Below are 10,187 nucleotides of genomic sequence, written 5' to 3'. Positions count from 1 at the left end.
CCACTGTCTCCACTATGGGTGACGTGCAGAAGAGAGATGCAGAGATCCCAGACTTCACCCAGAACATAAAAGGAAACTATTTTTTACTACAAAAAAAAAAAAGAAAAGAAAAGAAAAGAAAAGAAAGAAAGAAAGAAAGAAACTAAGATACTTTACTGCAGAAACTGCACATGGCTCTTGGATAACAGCAGCCTTGACCCAGTGAGTGGCCTATAACACATCCAAAAGGTAGGCCACCCTTCATTTTCACTCCTAAATATGTAAATTGTCCTGAAAGGCTGTGCTAAACAGGGGCACGATGGGAAAATAGCTAAGCCATTTAGCTTCACCCATCCAATAACCCCCACAATAAAATTTCAGTCTTAAAAATATTTATTTTGGGGGTTACTACTAATTAATAATAAATACTCTACTACATTGTTATGAATTTTAACTGAGGACCAACACAGAATTTTCCGTTACAGAATTTGTACCATTATCCTACTATTTTCACACGTTACGAAATATAGTCTATACCTATTTTAAACTAAACATATGTAAATGTTCTCATTTATAAATAGTCTTTAATTAAATCTTTTGTTCGGATACCACTTTTTATCCAGGAAGGTGGCAGAATATTTCACAGGCTGTACCTTAATGAAATGTATTTTCTCTTCTGCTAAAATGTGAAAATCATTCGTTGCTTCGGTTTTAAGGAAGAAAGCTATACTCTCTTCTCTCACTAATAAAACTCCCTGACTAGGCATCAAGAGACCAAATTCCTAGTTCTAGCCTCACTACAAATTCACCATTAAGTCCCAACTTCAGAGAACATATAATCTGAAAAATTCAAAGCCCCTTAATATCTGAATATTGCAAACTCGCCTGAGACGTACACCTGCTCTGTGCTCTTATGTGATGTGGCAGTCAAAGATCTTTATGGGAAGATGGAGATCCTTTTGTGCTCGTGGCAGCCAAGCTGCCTTCGTTTTCCAACGTAATGTTTCTCCAGACTGACCTGAAGAGATAGAGGTTGAAATATGACTGGAAGGCAGGAGCACATTCTGCAAATCGTTGCTGCATACTAGGCACAGTGATAAGCAGTGGATCCTCCCACAAGACTGCCCTTGACTTCCTCGTGTAAGAAAATAGCCTTTTCTTTTTCATCAGGTTACCATGATTTAATGATCATGAGCACTAACCTCATCATTGGTAGAAGGGTATTGATTCCAATGGTTCCTTTCATGGGTCCTTTGATGCTCCTAGATTATTTTACCCTTCTCTGCATTTAATGTCGACTAATACAAATTCTTATTTTCACCTAAGAGAATTGCTGCCTTTGCTCTTCTAGATCTATCCTTCGTCTCCCCAAACACACGTTATCATTTGCAAAAGTGACGACAGTGATGGAGGGTGGTGTTTTCTTCCCAACAAGGTAGTGGTACATTCCACCTGGCCCTGTAGCATACAAAACTGCTCCAGTAGCTACAGAAATCAAGTTTGGATCTACCAGGCTCCAGTGTCATCCATTTCTGTCTATGGCAACCATTGACATGGTTATAACCTTGTACTAGGCACAAGGGCTACACTAGGTGCTAGATGGTCTGTGATTTATAAAACGAGTTCCATGCCCTAGAGAATTTACATTCTCTTCTATGATGTAGAAAATAGGCATTAAACTATGGCCTTTTACCTAAGTGTCAAATGAGTGGCAGAGGTTAATATGGGCAGAAGCAGTTTTCACAAGGAAAAGTTTTGTAAAGGATATATGATTCAATACAGGCCTTGAAGGAAGTGGAAAAGCCTAGGTGAGAAAAAGGTGATAAAGTAGACCTAGCAGCCAAAACGGTTTGCTCTGGGGCCCAGAGACACAAATATGCTCTGTAAATTAACGAGTTGAGACCAAATGGAGTATTGATGGAAAGGAAATCTGAGAGGGCTTATTTGATATAGATTTAGTGAATTTACATACCCAAGCTAAAGAGTTTAGTTAGAACCAGGGGAAATCCACTAAAGCCTCTTTTCTCTAAGTATATTCTAAGGTTAGTAAGTGTTCCATTAAAAAGGGCAGGGATTGGCAGTGGCGGGGGAGGGTCTATAATCCGATAAGTTTGGGCAACACTGGGGTCTTCAGCACCTTTAATATCCTTATGTGCATTATGAGTTTACAAGAGGGACATATACAATGCAATGTCTCCTATATTTATTTGACTAAACAACTTATTTTTGAGGTACATCTTGAAGTTCTAGTGTTCCATAAAACTCACGTTGAGATATGCCACCTGTAAAGATTTCGAAGGTCAGGAGTCGAAGGCAGGGCAAAACACTGTATTGTGGTGATTAATCAACTACTATTATGAATGGATGTGTCATCAGCTAAAGAGAAGAAAAGAAAATATCACTAATGGAACCAAAGGGAAGGATAAAGATCATAATTAGAGAGGATAACCTCCAAAATAGGAAGAGAACGTAGAAAGAGGTATAGATATATCTAGAGAAAACAAAATGATAAAAATTCAGAGATATTGGTGAAAAAGAGGAGCGCAAATAAGCTTACCGCGCTGGATGGTAAAGATCCTCTTACTGGTATAGGAGGGAAGGGCATCAACTGGAAAAGAATGGAGAAGGGAATTTAGTAAAATAGGACATATTAAGAAAAAGTACTGTTGACTTGTACTTGGAAACAACACTGCTCAGGAGTGAGGGTTCATTTGGCATGCGTGTGTAGGGTTCTGTGCTGAGAGTGGGAGGTAATGGAAAGTTTTGATATGGATTCATGGTTGAAGAACATAAGAAGAGATCTTACGTATAGGAGGTTAGGGAGCAAGGAAATCTGGGGGTTATTGAGAATAATGTTGAAATGGTCAATTACAGGGTAAGGTCAGACTGGACAAAGACATCTAGCAAAGCCACTGGGGGCCTAGTAATGGACTAGGTGAAAAGAGTAGGTTCCTTAGATGTTAAGGAAGGGGAGCTCTCAAGCTTGGTTGGAACACTTGAGGTCAAATGTGAGGTCTTGAAAGAATAAGTTGGAATGAGAATGAGGGCTAAGAAGTAGCTGGAAGAGATGGTGATAAATGTCTGTTGAAAAAACTGGCAATGTGTTTTTGGATTGAAGTATTGATCAAAGTAGAGAGGGAAAACATAAAGTGTAGAAGGTTTTGGAGAAGGATAAAAACAGATTCAAGAAGGCATTAGAGGACCAAGATGAAGAATCTGGTATAAGCCTATGGAGAGGACCTCAAATGAATAGGTGTAAAGTGAAGACAGAAGATTAATGGTTTAGCAATAACAAGCTAGGTGTAGATTAAGACGTAGAACATTATGATTAAAATATGGCCTACAAGGCCTGCTTTGCTGTTCTCTGGCTTCATGATCTATGGCAAATAACTTTACCTTCCCTAAACATCAGTTTCCTCATCTATAAAATTAGAATATAATTCCTACCTCCGAAGGGTGATTGTAAGAAATAAAGTTAAATAATGCATGAAAAGTACCAAGCACAATACCTGCCACACAATAAGCATTTCGTTAACGTCAGCCAAGTTAGTATGACGGGAGCAGGAAAAGGGAAGCGATGTTCATTTTGGAGAAAGTGACAGTGTGTTCTCCAGTATAATGCCATTTTGATGCTTCTTGGTACCTTTAGCCACAAATTGTAACGATTAATCCAGGAATCATACTCAATGCAAAGGGGCAAGGTATAGACACCTTTGATACAACACCATTAATGCGTTGCCTCCTAAATTGCGCTCATGTCAGAAACTTCATGACAGAGTTAAAAGTGACCTTATACTCAGGACCTGTGGCAGGCTTTCTGGACAGGAAGATTCCAGTGTCAATGACTTAGAGAAGGGGTTCCCATCATCGGGTATTTTATTAAAACCAGAAAAATCATCATCATATGTATATATGTATGTGTTTACATATATGTATATGTGCATATGTATGTATACATTGAGATATATAAATATATCACCTGATCCCAAAAATTTCTTACTTAAAAAAAAGAATCAGCTATACCTGATAATGCTATGGCTCCTGGGATGAGCAAGTCTTATTAACAGAGTTCATGAACTGTCAAAGAGGAATCAAGAGGTCTCTATGGAGAAAATTAACATAGATTTAATGTGACAAAAGGTGTGACCTTCTATTGGTAGGGCCATCCCAGAGTCTTCAAGCCATCAGAGATATTTCTTCTGGACATGGGTATTAACTAGTGGTTAATTAAGAAGCTAAAAGTTTTTTTATGTAAAATATTTAGTATAGCATCAGAAAGCTGAAGCGGAGGTCCTGATTAGTTTGTCTGACCATGAGGCCTGTGATGCCTTATTCATTAAATGGTTTTCTCACTAGTTTCCGGAGAGGTGGGATTAGTGATATAGACTTGGGAATTTGTTTTAGGTAATTAGTTAAAAAGTTAAAAGTCAAATAGATTCCTTTAACGGGTTTAATGGTTTAACAGGTTGATGAGCTGCTTAATTCCCACATCTTTCTTCTCAGGGGACTATTAGAGTTTTAAGGGACCTTAAAAATCATAAAATCCACCGCCTTTTCTTGCAGATGGAAAAGCTGAGTCACCTAGAGTTGAAATGACTCATCCTAAGTCATCCAGCTAATTCTATAATTTTACTTTCTCTGTTCTACTCTTAACTCCTTTTAACTCTCCTTTTTTTTTCCCCTCTCACCAACATTCTGTACCCCCTTAACTACCTCTTAGATTCACGCTTGCTTTACAAAATTTCCTGTGCCTCAAATTATGAGATAGTGGGTCTTTGCCAATTAGCAACCCCTCACCGCTAATTCATCACCACATTTGGGACAAAGAAAGGAGGGAAGTGGAGCAATTTTAAATTTACTGTGATCTTTGAGACAGCTTTATCTACACCAGGGAATTGCTGTTAGACAATTAAGGTTAGTAAAGCTCATTGAATTTCTCAGAGGAAAGGTGTTATTTGAATTACTACCAGATAATTATTGTTAAAAATAACAATAATGTAAAAAATAGGAACTTTACATGTTATAGACATTATCATTTTAATTTCCATTGGGGGGAAGGAAAGCCCTGAGGGATCTAGAAATGATTTTTTTTTTTTTATAATATGCTCTATGCCAGAAACTCCTTGAGTTCTGTCTAATGCTTGATGACCTGACCAACTGGCCCAGAATCAGAAGCCAGTAGAGCCCTGTGAGCTATTAGCCAAGTTATTCAGCTTGAACTGCTCCTTCAAAAACAGCCCTTGGTAGGAAAGCGAGTGTCAGACGTAAGACCTGTGGTACTCAGACCAGTGTCATCAGCATCACCTGGGAGCTTGTTAGAAATGCAGAATCACAGACTCTATCCCAGACACGCTGAATCAGAAATCCCGGGTGACTCATTTGTTCATTAGAGTTTGAGAAGACAGATATAAGATATAGGAGAAGCCTGTTCTCGTCTTCGAATAGAAAGGAGCTAGGAAGAACCTGTACTTATTGGTAGTTTCTGGAGGAATTCCTTCACCTGAGGTCTATGCTGCCAGTTCTTTCAGTGGCTCTCAACCATCATGGAAATAGCATAAGTATCATTCTTGTGCTGAAATCACAGTAGGAACTAGAAATGTGTCCAACATAGAAACTGCTGTGTTGGAGCAGTTGCTGTGTAGTGGCGGGGCGGGGGGGATTGTGGGGGGGTGGTGCGGAAGGCACAGATTTACAGTCAGAGACATCTGGGTTAAATTCTGACCTCTCCACCCACAGCTTTCTGATCTTGGAGTGGTTGCTCTGAGCTCTCTGAGCCTCACTTTTCCTCATCTGCAAAATGGGTGTACTAACAGCAAGACGGCATTGTGTGGAGATTAAATGAGAATGTATTTACATATGAAAACGCCTGGTGCAATCCCTGACAAAATTTGGAGATCTAATGAATGGTAGCTATTATTGTTACTATTGTCTTTTTTATAAGCTTTAGTCATGAAGGCCCCATCTGTCATTTTAGAATGATTTGGTGTGGTTTCTAAAGACTGGGAAGGGCTATATTAAAATAGGACCTGTGCAGAAAGTGATATGTGGCACTGTGTTACATAACAGCTCTGCTCTCTAAGGGCCTCCAAGACAGATCTGCAGAGATGTTGACAATAAAACAGGCTAGAATGGAAATGACCCACTGTCTCCTCTGCCTCTGACACCATCAAGAACCTTGCCAGCTGGGTTCCAAGAGCCGATTTTTTATTAAAGTGATGATGTAAGAGACAGAGAGGACAGCTGTTTATCCAGATTCTGGGAAGACTGTGAGGCCCCGGCCTCTCAAAATTATCTTTTGACTTAAAAACTGACTATATTGGATATGGGAGTCATTGAAAAAGAATAAATGTGAAACTTCATGAAGTCATCTTCACTGAGTCTTTTTTAGAAGATAACCACCCTTGAAGCAATAAAACATGACACACCATGTAGTAGTTCTGATTAACAGACCCTCAGAAATAAGAAGGAAATGGGTGACAAGTTGCCAAAAAATGGAAGGAAGATCATAACAGCAGGATGTGGGGCCGAGAAAAAGGAGTTTGATTTAAGGACAGAAAGATTATGTCCCCATTTAATTATAAAATGCACAATTTAAATCAAATGTTCGGCTTATTTAAAATGTACGCTCATCTAATTACACAATGGATTTTTATGCTTCCAGGTGATTTTTCACTGCAATGTACTGCAAGTATCGATCAGTGATTTCCTTTATCATTTTAATGTAGTTGCCAAGGGGGAGAAAAGACTAGGAAGCTCTGTCTGGGGAAGTGTTGCTAACCTGTCCGGCCGTGTGATGGTTTAGTAAGAACTCTGAAGAGCTCTTGAGCCCAATTCGCTTTTATGTGGCTACTGGGGTGCTGATATTTAATGGACATTTCACTGCATAGCATGGCTCCACCATACTGGCTGAAAAGAATATGATTAATAGTACCAAGTTTTTCCTCTGGTGAGTGACAATGAGTAAAGTGCTCACCTGGGAGAGTCAAAGGAATCCTTGTAGTACTATAAGCTGACATTTAAGACATTTTGTGGCCAAGTAAAAACTTCCGAGATCCCCTGGAAAAGTCTGTTTTCCTAACCTAGGTAAACACTGTTATCCCCACAGCATGTTTGGTTCGGCTTTTCATCTTTTGGCGAGAGAAAATGATTCTGTTTGAGGATGAGGGTAGAAAAGAGATTAAACAATTAACGTTTCTTCTACCACCAAGAGGAGAATAGAGAAAGACAATTACAACAGACTTGGGAACAGTCATCTATGTATTTCTATAAGTAAGTTTGTGATATAATGAGAGAAAAGTAAGTGAAAACTTAAACTTATAGGATGCATACTGAGCAAAGCTAGGTCAAAAAGAAGTGTCGATGTGGCATAATAGCGAGATTGCCAGTAGCCTATGTTTCTATAGGGTAATGAATTTAACCATAGAATTGCTGCAGCATGTTCTCCCGGGGAATTTCAGCTGAACCCACTGCTCTTCCAAAGCACGAGAAGTATCTTCCTTCTGGCTTTCCCCCTGAGTGTACCACCCCAGCGGTATTTGCTATATTGCCATAATTGCTTCTGCTGGTCACGTTAGAAAGGTTTGCTTCCTTGTTCTTTAAATCCACTCTCGTTTTTTAAGCATCATTTAACTATAAAAAGATATTTATTTGTTCAGTTTATGGAAGTAAGTGAAACAATTTTTTTTCTTTTTTGGAACCCAGTATGTCCATGTAGGTAGTGCACCCCGACCCTTCACTCTCTCTGACCTTGTCGCTGCTGGCAGTCTGCTGGGCCTGTTGGTATTGAGAAAGCACTGACAGGTATTTAGAGACTCGTGACCTTCTATATCAGTTATCATATGCTCAGCCACTAATAACGATGCGGCCTTGGGCAAGTCATTTCCCTTAATCTTCTCATCTGAAAAAAGAGGAGGGTGGAGTAGATGGGCTTTAAGGTTTTCCAATTCAGTCTTGGGTTCTGTGACTAAGCAGGAATCTCTAATCCTCTTTTTTTTAAATTAATTAATTAATTTTTTTTTATGGTGGCATTGGTTAAGGAAATCCAATAAGTTTCAGCTGTACACTTTAACAGTAAGGCATACATATATTTACAGTGTGTGTTCACCTCTCATAGTTAGATTTCTTTCTGTCACCATATATTTGACCCCCTTTACCCCCTCCCCCTTCCCCTCTAGTAACCCCTAGTCTGTTCCTTTTAAATGTGGTTCGGCAGATATTAGCTGAATGCAAACCTGTGTGCAAGGGTATACAATGTAAAAAGCGTCTGTCTTCAAGGAGTTTATAGAGGGCGGAGATAAATTACGTAAATAATTACTAGAATCCATAGAATGTGCAAAGGGAGTAGTGTAAAAGTACTTAAGGATTCAAGAAAGGCACTTTCCTTTGGGAAATGCTTCATAAATAAAGTGGCCTTTGGATGGCCTTTGAAGAAGCTATATGTAGGAAAGGAAGGAAACACAAGGCAAGTGGTGTAAAAAAGTGGGACTTTGTAGCAGTGGAGAATGAACTGTAGAGATAAGAGTAGGAAATTAGATTGGGGCTATATTGGCAGGGGCCTTGAATGCTAAACTAAGTTTGAATTTAATCCAGTAAGCAAAGAGCATAGGAGTGATGTGTTGAGAATGGTACTTTAGAAAAATTAATATAGCGTTGGTGCGAAGGATGGACTAGAGGTAAAGAGAATCTAGAGGAGGTAAAACCAGTTAGGAGGCTCTCGCAGAAGTCCTGGCAGCAGGTGATAAAAGGATAAATCAGTGTTGGGATAGAAAAGCAGGTATCGATTCATGAAACAGAGTCTGAGTAAAAACCACAGAACTTGGCAGCTGATTGGATATGGGAAGTTAAAAAAAAAAAGAGGTTTTAAGGATGACTCCTCAGTTGTAGGCCCAAGTGACTAGATGGTACTAGATGATGGTACCAACGGCAGGAAATGAGAAGGCTGGAGAAGAAACAAATTTGAGGGAAAGGCAGTGAATTCTTTTTTAAACTTTCTGAATTAGAACCGTCTGTGCAGTATTTGATGGAGATGGGAACCTCACAAAGTTAGAAGCCCCATTTATTCATCTTTTCCAGGTGCCTAGTAGATGCTATATAAACGCTGAATGAATGAATGAATGAATGAATGAATGAATGAACAAATGAACAAATTAATGAACCAATGACCAGTAGTTATTTAGAATGTGGGTCTGAAGCTCTGTAGACAATGCAAGCACTAAAGATAGCAATGTGGCTGTTCTCTGCGGAGAAGTGACTGTTGAGGTCATAGAGAGTGGGTGTAGGCAAAGCCTGAGGAGAGAATCTTGAGGAATATCTACCTTTGAGGAACAGGAGAGAGTAGACCAGCCAGTGAAGGAGGCAGAGGAGAGAACCGAAAATAGGAGGAAAGTCAGGATAATGCAGCATCCTGATGAGAAGAGAGTTTCAGGAATCAAGTGGTCATTGGGGCCCAATATGGCTAAAGGGGCAAAATCTGGGAAAAGACCTCTGGGTGTGAGGCTCTGAGACAAATGGTAGTCAATTCTATAGCCCCAAAAACTAATTATACCCATTAGAGGAACTGGGAGGCAGTGGGCACTTTGTAGTGAAGGGCGAGGAAAAGGCAAGCACTCAGAAATATGGCCAGGTCAGTGAGCGTTTTGAGAATAGGTAAGAACTGAGCACTCAAGAGGGAGAGACAGCAGTAGAACTGAGCACAGTGGAAGAAGAGTCGGCTAGACAAGGCTAGACACCGCCACAGCACTCTCACCCTCTACCTTAGCTTCCACCTTAGAACCACAGAATCAGTTCCATGTGCAGTGACAGGGTGCTGTTGATGCTCTCAGACCATACAAGCGGTGAGGTGAAAACACTGAGTATGGAGCCTGGATGCTGTCCTCTCCATTCCCCGTCCCTGACTTGCCATTCTCTGGTGCAAAGGTGCAGGACCAGCCTCCCAACCAAGTCCAGCTGTTCTGTTTCTATGAAAATGAACGATCGCTATCTCCTATTCATTTAACAGCCTGATTTTTGTGTGTTTGTTTGTTTCTCATCTGATCCAGATGCAGTCGCTCTCTGTTCCCTGCCCCAATGAACATCTGCACTAGGCCCAAGCCTTGGAGTGATTTACCTGAAGAGTGACACCGTTTATTTGGAAACTACTGTGAGTACATTATGCCTCCAATGAAAGGCCTCTTAGTTCACTTTGTCTAATTAAAATACACACACACACA

At 40.0% G+C, this 10,187-nt stretch overlaps 1 long non-coding RNA gene across 15 annotated transcripts in view; it reads left to right on the top strand.

The window, feature by feature from the left end:
- Positions 1-10,187, top strand: part of LOC120586611 (uncharacterized) — a 696,355-nt gene that overhangs the window by 678,102 nt on the left and 8,066 nt on the right. For all 15 annotated transcript variants that reach the window (XR_005648748.1, XR_005648747.1, XR_005648746.1 and 12 more), the window contains one exon: positions 10,017-10,117. This is a non-coding gene — a long non-coding RNA (uncharacterized LOC120586611). The remainder of the gene's footprint in view (positions 1-10,016; positions 10,118-10,187) is intronic.

This window comes from Pteropus medius, unplaced genomic scaffold (genome assembly GCF_902729225.1).
Source record: "Pteropus medius unplaced genomic scaffold, Ma_sr-lr_union100, whole genome shotgun sequence".
Classification (NCBI taxonomy): domain Eukaryota; kingdom Metazoa; phylum Chordata; class Mammalia; order Chiroptera; family Pteropodidae; genus Pteropus; species Pteropus medius.
This window is presented reverse-complemented; position numbering and strand designations above follow the sequence as displayed.